Raw genomic sequence first — 13,104 nt, 5'->3', positions numbered from 1 at the left:
TGTGTTGTGAGGGTGGTGTCATGCCAACTCTTTACACTTTGACACGGAGGATAAGCATGACTGCTCCGTGCCAAGCTACCCGAGGGTGAACACAGGTTATCGAATGAGTGTATCCTGCCTGGCTTTCTTGTGCCCCAACCAGCCAGTCCGGATTCCACAGCAACCGCAGCACCGAAACCGCCCTCATCGCCGCCATCAGGACCCTGCTGGACAAAGGTGAAACCGCGGCCCTCATCCTCCTGGATCTATCTGCCGCCTTCGACACTGTCTGTCACCGCACCCTACGCAAACGCATTCACAACGCAGGGATCCAAGACAAGGCTCTATAATGGACCACCTCCTTCCTCTCCGGCAGAACCCAGAGCATCCGCCTCCCCCTTTCCGGTCCGAGGCCTCCAAGATCATCTGAGGTGTACCCCAAGGATCATCTCTCAGCCCGACATTGTTCAACATCTACATAGCCCCGCTCGCCCACATCGCCAGACTGCACGACCTCAACATCGTCTCCTACACCAATGACACATAGTTGATCCTCCCCCTCACCAAGGACCCTCTCATCGCCAAAACCAACCTCCATAAGGGAATGAAGGCCGTTGCCGAATCAATGAAGAACAGCCGTCTGAAGCTGAACTTGGACAAGACGGAGGTCCTCATCCTCGGCTCCACCCCCTCAGCCTGGCAAGACTCCTGGTAGCTGACCACCCTGGGAGCAGCACCAACACCCACCCACCACGGTAAACAACCTTTACAACGCAACTTTTACATCGCAGAGCCTTTACAACGCAATCATTACAACGCAAACTATTACAACGCATTGCTCTGGGGGGCGCTCTAGGATAGGGAATAGGTTAATTTACTATCCAATAACCTTCCCTAGTGTCCACGGGGACTGGAGTTGGAATAGTAAATTAAACTATTCACTATCCAGCACCCCAAAGCACTATGCGTTGTAATGGCCTGGTTGTAATACTTGCGTTGTAAAGGCATGCGATGTAAAAGCATGCGTTGTAATGTCATACATCCACCGACCACACACGCAACTTGGGGTTTCATCCTCGACTCAACACTCTCCATGACCAAGCAAGTCAACGCCGTCTCATCCACCTGCTTCAACACCCTCCGCATGCTCCAGAAGATCTACAGGTGGATCCCAACCGACACAAGAAGAACGGTCACCCAGGCCCTCGTCAGCAGCAGGCTGGACTACGGAAACGCCCTTTACGCGGGAGCCCGGGCCAAACTGCTGAAATGACTGCAACACCTACAGAACGCCTCTGCCCGCCTGATCCTCGACATAGCTACATCACACCCCACATAAGAGACCTGCACTGGCTGCCTGTCAACAAGAGGATCACCTTCAAACCCCTCACCCACGCACACAAGCACTCCAGGACACTGCACCAGCATACCTCAACAGACGACTCACCTTCTACACCCCAAAGCGCCAACTCCGCTCCCCAGACCACGCCCTCGCTACTGTCCCCCGCATCTGAAGAGCAACCACCGGCCGCAGATCGTTCTCCTACCTCACCGCCAAGACCTGGAACACCCTCCCCATCAGCCTACGGCAGACCCAAGACCTACTTACCTTCAGGAGACTACTCAAGACCTGGCTCTTCGAGCAGTAGCAGCACCCCTCCCCCCCCCAAGCACCTTGAGACCCTCACGGGTAAGTAGTGTACTTACAAATTTCATCATTGATTGATTGATTGAGAAACTGCTGGGTCTAACACAAACCTAACACAAGGTGTTTAACAAGATGCATGGACACAGAGTGATACTTCTCTGGCTCGCCCATGAGAATCTGTACATTAAAGAAAGATTAAACTATTAGAGAAGACATAAAAAACAGAAACGCCAACATGCAGCAAAGAAAAAATCATCAAGGACACAAATCTTTTTTGATGTTTTGTGTTTTCACTTATAATGAACTGTAAAGTAGACAATATACACTTAAACATGTTCTCATGTTATAAACAATTGCATTACCTCTTTCCATAGAGCTCTGAAAATGATGAACAGTCTGAAGTATGTCTCAATACCCTGGCAATTATGTTCCAAAGTAGAAATCGTTTTTTTTTATTTCCATTTAATCCATGCAGAATCATCTCTAGCTGATTAAAAAACACTTTTAGGTTTTTTGGTTACTATGCTACTCTTAAAGTGGAAACAAATTAAAGTAGAGAAAATCAAAGACCTCTTGGTTTCAGGGTAATGGAAAACCTTTCATCATATTTGGGCGGACTAAGCAGAAACTTGGATCCATTTTCATATCTGCAAATATGGAGTCACTGTGCATAGAAAATGTTCTCTGCTCACCATCAGTAATTTTTATTGATGCAAAGGAGATCATCAAAGTACATACATAAATTCAGCAATGGCGAGACAGGGTAGCTTCGCAATCATAAACTTTACATAGACCAATCCAAAAGCAACATACAAAAAAAAATAAAAGAAAGAAAACAGGAAAATCAGATTATATTATTTATCCATATGTAAATTGTGCCAAACAGCTTGGAATTTCCGCAATGAGCGTATCCCTCTGGTTTTAGCCAAAGCTTTTTCTCTCTCAAAAATCTCGACCATTATTGCCCACCACTCTACTGTGCAGCAAGTTTTGCGAGAAATCCAGACCCTTGCAAAGGCAAGCCTAGCAGTGACTAATATAATAGTGAAGAATGCTCGGCGTGCTGGGCTAGGGTTAGCCTTCTATCCCAACATAATCTCCAGTACCGTGAAGGTTAATTCTAACCCAAATCTGACTTCGCACATGTATTTAACACCCTGCCAGAATGCCAAATTTGAGGGAGAAAGTAGCAAACATATGTACAATGTGCCAGCTAAAACTCTGAAATTGGGACATTGAGGGGCATATTATCAAGAACGGCAATAAAATTATTGCCGCTTTAGCTGCAGGAAATTGCAGCTAAAACTGCAATAATGGGCTTGATAATATGCCCTTATGAATTCCCATAGCAGTCCAGGTTAACACCAGAACCTGGGCTGCTATGGGAATTCACAAGGACATATTATCAAGCCCATTACCGCCGTTTTAGCAGCAGTTTCCTGCCGCTAAAGCGGCGATAATTTTATAGCTGTTCTTGATAATATGGCCCTAAGTTTTAACATCAGGGAATTGACCACCACCCTTCTCCCACCAGCCTGCTATCATTTTAGGGGTGTAATGTAGCATGCACACTGTCCTAAACTGTTGGAGATTTAGTTTAACTGAAGCTACCGCTCCTTTTAATGTTGGGAGAGTATCACTTATTTCTACAGCAGTCATGTCTTTATCCAGGATATGACTCCACTTCAGTGCGAGTGGGTCACAGGGATCGGTTCTATACAGGGATAAGTGCTGGTAAGCACAGCAAATTGAATGTTTACAGGGTATTTCTTGCATAAAAGTCAGAATCTCATGAGCAGTTATGGTTGTGATCCCTTGTGATCGCAGGAAAAATTCTCTAATTTGTTAGTACTTATAATAATCTTGCCGAGGGAAGGAGAACGTAGTCTGAAGACTTTGGAATGTTTTAAAACCATTGGTATCATACAGATGACCAAGTCTTTCCACCCCAAGCATAGCCCACCCCTTTGCCACACTATGGCTGAACATCCCGGGTTGAAGTGGGTTGCCCCACAAAGGGAACCTTAGTAAGTAACAGGGTCAGACCCAGATAGTCATTGGGACCTGGGTGATAGGTTATTATGAAGAGAAAGGGGTCCAAGACTGTCAGACAATTATTTAGAAATTGGTGAAACAACACAAATTAGAAAGAAATTTTTCTTACAGCATATGAATTAAGGGTTACGGTGTTTTTATTTCACAGAGTAACCAAGCAAACCGATAAATGGTTCAAGCAATTTGTAAAGGTTCCTTGGCAGTTCATAAGCATATTAGTGCCCACACGGAGAGGGGGTGGGAAGTGAAGTGAGGGATTTTGTGTGAAAAAAGTGACAAAATACATAAATAATCAATTGCACATCATTTATCAAAGATTCTTTGTTATATATATATACTGGTCTCCTGAATTCGGAGCCACATTCAAACGGAATGATTCACAATCAAAAATCAAAAAGAAACAATATCTCCTATCTATGGCTGTACAAATCCTGTGTAACCATAGGAGTACATATCAGGGAAAACGTCTACGTTTCGACCCTATGCGGTAGGGTAAATGGCCCTTACAAGGCGGGTCTTCATCAGGACATTGGGGCAGTGGGCAAACCTCCTAGGGTGAAAAGAGAATGAAAAACTACTTAATAGGGTAGTGGTTACCCAATTGCCTCTGCGTGTGTGGTCCGCGGGGCAGTGCGTTAAAAACAACAAACTTAAAAAGGACTATCATGATCACAAGTGCTGTTACCTTAAGAGTGGAGGGGCGATGCAGTAGCCTTTCATTTGGGTCGTTACCGCAAACAGGTATTCTAAATGTAAAAACGGACCCCAAGAATTAGTTCCATGCACTACTAGAAAAGATCGATCAGAGCAATGCATGCCGACAAAAGGGAGAGAGATTGTAGAAATTACCTTCGGTCCCATTCAAATCGTCAGGAAAATGTCACCAGATCTAATCTGAATCAAATGAGAAAAATGAGAGAACATAGCCTCGTCAGTTGGAATAGGTTCCATGCAGGATGGTAGCGTCCTAGCGCGTTATTAGGTATCTAACTACAAAGGCGGGGTTTTTTTTTACCTTGTCAAACAAAGCGCTGGCGTGGTCTCGAGGCAGTCAATGCAAAGCGGCTCGCGTAACCAGGAAGTGGCAATAGGGGGGCGTGGTTACGTTTATAACGTCGGGTGCCAACACAGTGGACGGACTCTGAACTAAGCGGTTGCTATGCAATGATAGACGCTTTAAAGACATGTGATATTAAGGGACTATGTCGCTCCAACGGTCCACAGACTCAGGAATCTAACATAATGTCACACAGTAGAAGGACTCTAAACTAAGCGAATGCTTATACGAGGAGAGACACTTTAAAAACATGTGCATCTTAAGGGACTATGTTGTTCCAAAATCACACCGGGTCAGGCGTCTGACATATTGTTACGATTGAGTGTATGTACCTGCCCGCAGGGCGGTAAAATGCACATTACACAAATGAACCATAATCATGATACAATCGGGACATAGTGTACGCATATAGGACTATTAGCACTTGGCAACAATGTATGGGTGCATGTACCTACCGTGCAAGGTGGTAAAATGCACCTACGTTTGGATTGTTAAACTGTTCACAATGGAAGGTAAAGGGCATTGTTCAAGAAGTATTCACAAGGTACCTATAGGATCGCTAGTTGAGCAAAGCTACTATCGGATTCGTTCAAACCATTCTGTACTGAGTCAAAAGTTTGCATCCATTTTAGTTCTCTCATATTTAGGATAGGGGCAATGTTGCCTCCCCTAGGGCCTAATTTCACATGTTCCAAAATTATCCATCTCAGGCTCTCTGGTAGGTGGTTATTCTAAAAACAATGTTCCACAAGGGGTGCACCCTCCACCATGCATCTTATTCTACTACAGTGTTGTAGGAAGCGCGTTTTCATGCGCTGTTGTGTTTGGCCGACGTATATTAGATCACAAGGACAGATAATGCAGTATATTACATCCTCCGTGTTACAGTTGGTGTGAGATTTGAGTTTCACACGGTGCTGTTGGAAGGTGAACTCCTTGGTTTGAATAGTTGACGGGCAGGCCTTGCAATTACCACACTTGAAATGTCCCAAAATCGGAGGCAGGTTCCAGAGGGACGTGATGGAGGGCGTAGGGGTAGTGCCCAGGAGTGAACACACCACATGGTCACGTATGTTCTTGCCTTTCCTGAAGGAGTGTAGAGGTAAGTCTTGGCACCCCAAGTCATTCGATATCATTGGCCAATGTTTATTAACCACTTTTTTGATCTCATTGCTCTTCGTGGAGAAGGTGGTCACACAAATGAGTTTGTGATCATTGCTGTTGACGCGGTCATTGGGTTGTAATAGCGTCTCCCGTGGGTTGAACCATCCTCTCTTGCGGGCCTTCTTAGTAAGTCTTGTTGGGTAACCTCGTTCAATTAGGCGGTCCATCAGTTTTTTTGACTCCTCCATGTAATCTTCCTTCTTACTGCAATTCTGTCGAATTCTGAGGAATTGCCCGAAGGGTAGATTGTCCCTCAGGCTCCTCGGATGATGACTCGTGTATTGCAATAGAGAATTTCGTTCTGTGGGTTTCCTGAAAAGGTTGGTATGAAGTGCCCCATTTTCAGCAATGATTGACAGGTCTAAAAAGTTAATCTTGTGTTTATCAAAATGGATCGTGAATTGTATGTCCCGTGATCTATTGTTGAGCCAGCAGAAGAAATGGTTTATGTCGTCATCTGTGCCAGACCAAATCAGGAGGATGTCATCTATATATCTCATCCACAATTTTATTCCTGAACGGAAGGGATTGATATCATTCAAGATGAAAGAAGTTTCAAAAGCGGACATGAAGATAATCGCTAGGTCCGGGGCATAGGCGGCTCCCATCGCGACTCCCTTTATCTGTAAATAGAAGCAATTCTGAAAGATAAAGAAGTTGCGCATCATCGCAATTTTCAGTAGTAGGACAATAAATCTGGTAGGAACCCGTACAGGAGCTACCCGCTTCTCCAGTGCCAGAGTAGCCACCGCGAGTGCTTCGTCCTGGGGGATACTCGTGTACAGAGACACGATATCACATGTTGCCAATAGTTCCTTACTATGGTCATAAGGGCGTCCGTCAACTATGTTGATAGTGTGTGTTGTGTCCCGCAAGTACGTTTCGGTCTGTTCAGCCAGCGGTTTTAGAAAAAAATCTATGTACCGACACAATGGTTCCAGTATTGATCCACATCCCGACACTATTGGTCGTCCCGGCGGATTTTGTAGGTCTTTGTGGACTTTGGGCAGGGTGTAGATAGTCGGTATCCTGGGGTTTCTTTGGTTGAGATACTGATATTCTTGATCCGATAGGAAACCCTCATCCAGCCCTTCCTTGGTAACCCTTTGTATTTCAGCAGCCAAATCCTTAGATGGATCACCGGGCAGTTTTCTGTAGCTGACCCCATCTGATAATTGTCTCATGATTTCATCTCTGTAGTTGCTGACATCCTGGACAATAATGGCACCACCCTTATCTGCCGGTTTAACTATGATGTCCATGTTGTCCCTAATAGATGATAAAGCCAGGCGCTCAGCTCTACTGATGTTGAATTTGGTATACCTAGTTTCTTTTAGGATTTGGTCCACATCTCGGAGGACCAGACTCTCGTATGCCAAGATAGTACTGGTCATGGCATAGGTAGGAGGCACGAAGGTGGATGGTACTGAAGGCCAGTTGTTGTTCCTATGTTCATGGGTGGTTTGTCTTTGAAGAAATATCTGAGTCGGATTTTTCTGAAGAAATTGTGGAGTTCCCTGATAGTTATAAACACATTAGGTAGAGATGTTGGCACAAAAGACAGACCACGGCTCAGTACTTTGATCTCTTCATCGTTGAGACTTTGTGATGAAATGTTTATAACAGGGTTGCTAGGCTGTCTTACCACCTGTAATTCTTCCGGCGGGTGGATCTCTCTCCATGTTCCTCCTGTGGGAAATGGACCTGTTTGGTGCCTCGCCCTCTGTCGTTGTTCCAAGTTGGGTCCACACTTTGTTGGCCTCTGCCGGCACCCCTGGTCCAGTTGTTGCCTCGTCCTCGTGGGGGTCTCCATCCACCCCGTCCTAAAAAAGGTTGGGGATATGCTGGACCGTATGTTTCTTGATAGCCGTAGCTACCACTTGGGTCAGCCTGCGCGGAGTCTTCCCCAGAACTGTAAGAGGAGTCGGAAAAGGTCGAGAAATTACGTCTCCCCCTATAGCCACCTCGGCCACGGTTGGTGAATCGTCCTTGGGGATCTTGGCGGTAGTAGTCCTCTTGTAGGTACGGGTATGTCTTTTTCTTATCGTATAGACGAACGTCCCGGGCGAGCTTTTCTAGTTTCTTCTTAATAGTTACGGTCTCGAAATCCTGAAGTGTTGCGACCAATTTAGACAGGGCGTCTTTCGAATTCGTGAGTGTGGTATCTCCAGTGATTTCAGCTTTAAGATCAGAAATCTCTTTGGTTAGTGCTTGAATTTGATCCGCAGCCGTCTCTATGCCTAGCACCATCCAATGTCTAGAGCAGTTGTTGGCAACACAGCTGAAACCTTCTCTGAACTAAGGGACGTCCACGAATATTGCCGGTTCTACCCTAAGACCGTCTTTGGCAAACGGCGCCGGGAACCTCAAGAGGGAGCATTACACAAACAAGGTGTATCCGCCTTGTGAGAGCAGAGTACAACTCTGTTATCGACTCCTCCCGGTTATAGCTCCTACGACTATCGATCCAGATTCAATTTTCACGCGGACAGCGTTCTACAAGATCGTTTATTACCCAAAAACAAACAAAATTAAAGCACCGCCTTGTACGGGTCTAACCAACACGAATTTGCCCGTGCCCACATGAGGCCCTGAAGATTCGCAGTGTGTTCCCTGCGATGAAACACGTGTTGGCCTAATTAAAGGAACAATATACTGATACCTCACACCAAGAACGGAACGTCTTTTTGAACTTTGATATATCTATTTGAAGGATTGTGTCTCTAAATCAAGTTACTCTGAAAAATTGTTGATGTGACACTAGCATTACTAAGAATGTTCTAACGTTGTATAGCGCAGGGGTTTTGTTGTTTCGCTATTTGTATGGATCATCTTGGTCCAACCCTGAGTGGTTGAGAGGGATTACCGCTCACCCTATTGCCTATACCATCTACTTTACATTTCAATTCACTTTGCGGACACTCAGGTTGTGCGCCTAACTACTCTGGTAACTAAAAAACCTCCTAGCTGCATACTATCTTAGTGTGATTTAGTTTGTACCCAGAAAAAGACCCAAAAGTACTTGCTTCATTCATAATTACTTCTAGTGAAGCGACTGGGTCTGCTGTGATGACGGCGATATCGCCTGCATAGGCAGTAACCTTAAGCGCGCTTGTATGATATTTTCATTGGCCATCAGTGTCCGTATGAGGGGCTCAATATATAATGTAAACAAAAGTGGGGACATAGGGCACCCCTATCTTGTCCCTCTGTGAATAAAAAAAAGGTGCGGACTGAGTGCCCTAATAGCTCAATTTGGCCTGTGGAGTGTGGTATAAGGCTTGTATCCACATAAGGAATCCAACAGTGATTCCAAATACTGCCAGAGTAGGACAAAGATAACCCCAAGCTACACAGTCAAAGGCCTTTTCTGCATCTAAAAGTATCATACCTAAGTTGCTCCCTGTTTGTTTAGTGTAATCGAAGGCCAAAATAGCAGTATTGGTGGTGCAGTAGTACCTCGACCCACTATGGAGCAGTGTTGTTTTCCTGAAACCAGGTCTGGCATAAAGTGGGCCAGGCGATTAGCCAACACCTTGGCATAGAGCTTAGCATCCGCGTTAATAAGGGATATTGACCGATACAAGCCACATTTGTCAGACAGCGTAACCTTTTTAAAAAAAATATAATGTTTGAAGCGTCCCAGGTTAAAGGAGTTATCCCAGAGGTGGCAATCTCTTGCATAACCTTGACAAGTAAGGGTATCGTGATATTCCTAAATAGTTTATAAAATTCAATGGGAATTGAATCGTCCCCAGCTGCTTTACCAGGTGGGAGCGCAGATAAGGCCAAAAAGAGTTCCTCTTGAGACACCTCAAAGACCAGCTGTGTAAGCGAACTCCTCCTGCAGGCCCTTTCTAGATATTTAACAAGTTCCTCTGAGTTTATAAGATTTGACTCGGCATATAAAGTTTCATAAAATATTGTGAACTGTTTAAGAATCGTATTGGTGTCAGTATAAAGTGTATTATCAAATCCTTTAATGGCTTTCATTGTATTTTTAGCCCTTTTATCTGCCAATTGATGTGCAAGTATCTTCCCCACCTGTTTGCCATATTCACACTGCAAAGACCGATGTTAATTATAGCGCGCAGCTACTTTATCTTTTAGAGTCTGGCCAGCTAAAGCTGAAACAAGGTCAGAGTACATCTGGGGATTCCTTGGGTCGTTTTGGTTAACAGCGCTTCCATGAGATCTTTTCAAATTAACAAGTTCTGCGCAGGTGGCTTTAGTAATTCCCTCTCTAGCTTTATTCTGTCGCCATATAAATTGCTGTGTGATGCCCCTAATATATGCTTTCATCGAGTCCCAAAGGTTACAGAAATTAGTAGAGTTAGTATTAAAATGAATAGATTCTACCAGGAGCCTTTCCATTGTATGCAATGTATTCATTATATGTTAGTAGGTATCAAGGGAAAGAAAACAAGCGTCTAGTTTTACTTGTCGCCTCCGTTTTAAAACTAAAAATTATAGGGTTATGATACGATGTTATTTTTGGGCGCAGCTGAATCGTGCCTGTCTGAAGTATCTGATCATGAGCCCAGACCTTATCAATGCTGGAATACTGCTTTTGTGGACATGAGTAAAATGTGTAGCCTGGAAGGTCTGGATGTAGCGTTCTCCATACATCTTTAAGATTATGCAAACAAGCTAATTCCAGGATTGATGCCCTTACTTTTGGCATCCTGGCGGTCATGCGACGGCTAGTAGAATTAATAGAATAATTAATTACACCATTAAAATCGCACATGATTATTAACACCCCTTGCAAATCCAATAATATTAGCATTAGTGTGTTAAAGAGCTGAAGGGGGATGTTTGACTCAGACTAGCAGTTGTGAGAAAAGAAGATGGCGGATTGACATCGCCGCCAAGAGCCGCATTCTAAGCAGCAGCCCCACCACCGTCCCTTTACAAACTAAAGTGGACCAAATAATAAAAGAATACAGCTGTTAAACGCGCTAACCCTCGCTAAGTAAATAGACAGTTTTTCCGCTGCTTCTCACAGAACTTGGACAGAGCTTGGACTCGCCTGATGCTGCTTCTGGCTGCCGGGAAATGGCTGCAGCTCTTAAGCTCCATCCGACACTCTTCCCTTGCTTGGTGTCCCCTGCCCACCACGCTCTGCTGCAGCTCGCAGCGCAGGATGGTGCCGCCGAAGGCAACAGCCCAGAAGGTGGTCTAAGCAGGCTCTCATGCCCCTGCAGCCACTACTGATCAAACAACACTCACCACAAGGGATGAGTTGAAGCCACAACATACAAAAGGAACCATGAATCGCTCCATTTCCTCCAAAGTAGGACGCCCCATCCACAAAACCCTACAATCTGGTAAAGCAAACAATGTTATTTACCCTAGGGGCTACTCAAATTTACCTCCAGAAAGGGAGATGGTAGAGGCATTAATGAAGGCAGTCCTCAATGTTTCAAAGGAGACACCAACTGTGCCTTTGTGCCCCTTTTCAGCAATCAATGCGGAAAGCCCCCCAGGCTTGGATCCTAGACTGCATAAGTCTTCAAACTCTTCTGGAGAGCGTGAGATGTCCGTCTTTCTGGGAATGGGGCTGATCGAGTGCGCAATACCAGACCCATCTTCAGGAACAATGCTAAAAAGGGGAACAGTTTACCGATGGAGCACCTAACCACCGAGACATTGCCACTGCAGGTGCCGTGCAAGCCGGGGACTTTCCACCATTGTGTATTCACCTAGCAGGTTCAGAGCAGCATTTCAACACAGACTATGATATCCTGCCTGATGAACAAAGCAATCATGAGAAACTACAGCAAGATTGAGATCTTAGCCCTAGAACAGTAGCTGCAGAGCCTGCTGATTATGATGATGCCCTGGTGACTGGGTGTGACCAAGATATAGCCTCCCCAAACAGCCCAATTACTACTTACGATAAGGCATGTTTTTTGCAAAGATGAAATCTCTGATACCATTGACACAACTGTAAGCGATTCAAGGGATTCGACTCTCCCTAATGTGCAGCCATTAGATCAGCCAGTCAATCTATCCAGCTGAAAGAAAAAAGAAAGCTCTAATATTAAAAGTACCAGAAGCCATAAAAAAGGAAGTGATAGGAAGAGTGACCTGCGGGACTTCAAGACCTCATCCATCAAACTGGTTATCACTAGTATCCTATTGTGTAAATGAGTCACGGCGAAAGGGGAAGTAAAACAACTGATCTGGTTCCGGTTCTGGTACTAGCTTAGCCCTGGGGCCAGGGGCAAGCTATGGCTATACATCTTTAAATCAAAGTATGGGGGTCGAAAAACAAGCTTGTCCCTGGAAACCGCGGTAACATCACACAGTGGCTAAAGGCAATCAGTGATTTTTCCTGCTCTTTCATCTTTCTCAGCGCCCTCCCGGAATATTGCAGGCCCATAGAGAAGAAGCACAGGAATTTTACTCACAGGCTAAAGCAGATAGTTCAGCAATTAAACAGGCTCTTGCTGAGGTAAACAATAAAGTAGTGGCATTAACAAAAGACATTGCAGAGCTGCAACAACAAGTAGCAGATACAGAAGATCACTCGATGAGGGCTGCTAAGTTCTCCAATGCACAAGAAAACCAGCTTACGTTCTTGCAAAGCAAAGTCGAGGATTTAGAAAACAGGCAACGACGCGATAACCTCCGCCTGTTTGGAGCACCCGAAAATGAGGAAGATGCCAATCCCCGTTCATTTAAAGTATAACTACTCCAGAGAGCATTCACCGATCTGATGACTGGGACTTGGACAGCCAAGTGCAACGGGCACATAAATTACCTGCTGCCACTCACAGACCTGCAGGTCACTTTCCTCTGCCTTTTCTCATCTATTTTGGAAACTTTCTCCTACGACAAGCAGTTTCCATCAAGGCTTGTCCTGCTTCCCCTATTAGAGTGGGCTCATACTCCATCTTTTGCTGGATGGATTTCTGTAAGAGCACTATGGATAGACGTTGAAAACTTTGCCACGTTATAGACCCCTTATAGTCTGCAGGGGCACAGGTCTTTCTTCGGTAACTAGCCATAATATCGAAAAAAATATATAGAATGGACACAATATCGAAGTAAAAATATAGAATGGACAAAATATCAAATGGACACAATATAGTAGTTAAAAATATCGAATTGAAGGGAAGTAATATTGATTGTTAAAATATAGAAGTAAAACTATTGAAGTATATAATATAGGCATTAAAATATATTGAATTTT

This window comes from Lissotriton helveticus, chromosome 4_1 (genome assembly GCF_964261635.1).
Source record: "Lissotriton helveticus chromosome 4_1, aLisHel1.1, whole genome shotgun sequence".
Lineage (NCBI taxonomy): Eukaryota > Metazoa > Chordata > Amphibia > Caudata > Salamandridae > Lissotriton > Lissotriton helveticus.
The sequence above is the reverse complement of the archived record's forward strand: the minus strand, read 5'-3'. Positions refer to the sequence as shown.